The sequence below is a fragment of the Mandrillus leucophaeus genome, unplaced genomic scaffold, assembly GCF_000951045.1.
Source record: "Mandrillus leucophaeus isolate KB7577 unplaced genomic scaffold, Mleu.le_1.0 Scaffold1399, whole genome shotgun sequence".
NCBI lineage: Eukaryota > Metazoa > Chordata > Mammalia > Primates > Cercopithecidae > Mandrillus > Mandrillus leucophaeus.
Window position 1 is genome coordinate 64,845 of NW_012101364.1, and position 1,327 is coordinate 66,171.

Consider the following 1,327-nt stretch of genomic DNA (forward strand, 5'->3'; position numbering starts at 1 on the left):
AACACAAACAAGTCAACTTTTCACAATCCACCATCAAACTTTTCCAACAAAATATTACCTAGCATTGCTTGGGTGATCGTGAGTGGCATGAAATTGCTTAAGCTGCTCCCACGTAAGCTCCAGGATGCACAGTGGGTCACCCCCAGAGACTACGGAGTACGTGTGGTGGGGAAGAAGTCTGTTTTGAAGGTACTGGGAGGAATATCCTCTCATTGTCTTGAAATGTGAAGTAAATAAATAAGAATATATACATATAAAATAATACACACACACTACATTGCTTACAATATAGCCAATTGATCACATTCTGGTGCATATGCCTGTAATACTTTGCAAATAAAACTGTTCTAATGGTAAAAAAAAAAAAAAAAAAAAAAAAAGACACCGCTGCAGGCATTGTTTAACACTGTATTCAATCACTCACAGGACCCAAGGATTGAGAACAATGGACTTTTTGATGTGTGTTGCAACAAATGCATAGCCGAGAGCTGTAAATTGGAGGGACCACCAGGTCTGCCCACCAGCCACGAGGGAAGTGGGGAGAAGCTGTCACCCCAACTTGAGTTCCAAGAAGACTCCTTGGAAGAAAAGACCACCAAATTGAGAATGAAAAGGTAAGAAATAGTTCACCAGCTGAGGGCGGGCTACGGAAATCAGAGAGCAGGTCACCTATGAGCCTCAGGGACACCAGCACAGGCAGGTTGTCAAAGTCACAAGGGGACATGAAGACACGGGCCCAGGACAGCAGCACTTGATCCAAAATGGTCTCAAGACTCCTTTACACTCTGAAAAATTAACCCATTTATGCCTGAGGTTGCAACTTTTTTTTGTAAAAGTCAGACCTTGGCAATGACCTTGAGCTGTAGGCTATAAATAACTCCCACAAGCTTAGGATTCCGATAATGGAACACTAGGCACAAATGGGTTTTAATGAGGATCCAAATAGCTTTTGATTATGTGGGCTTTTTTGCCAGTGTAGGTGCCTGTGTGTGTTTATATATTTTTTCTCTATTCTAAATTAAAGTTGATTAAAAAATTAAAGTATTAAAAAACGTATGCATTAAGGTAAGCCATCATTACATGTTAATATAAATATGTTTGAAAAATACTTCTCATAACGAAGTAAAACACTGACTACTTAGAGTGATGCTGTGTTGCCTTTTTTGCAAATCTCTGTAGTGTCTGGCTCAGAGGTGAAGCTGGACTCCCCCATCTGCTCTGTATCCAGCTTGCTGTGTGTCACACACCTCGCCACGCAGCCTCTAGAAAGTACACCATGTGCTTGGGCAAGAATGAGTGTAAAAGACAATGTGTTGATAGTGGTATG

At 41.1% G+C, this 1,327-nt stretch overlaps 1 protein-coding gene across 1 annotated transcript in view; it reads right to left on the reverse strand.

The window, feature by feature from the left end:
• The window catches only part of LOC105534840 (presequence protease, mitochondrial-like), a 7,699-nt gene that overhangs the window by 3,184 nt on the left and 3,188 nt on the right, over nt 1-1,327 (reverse strand). The gene's annotated exons all lie outside the window — the stretch shown is intronic.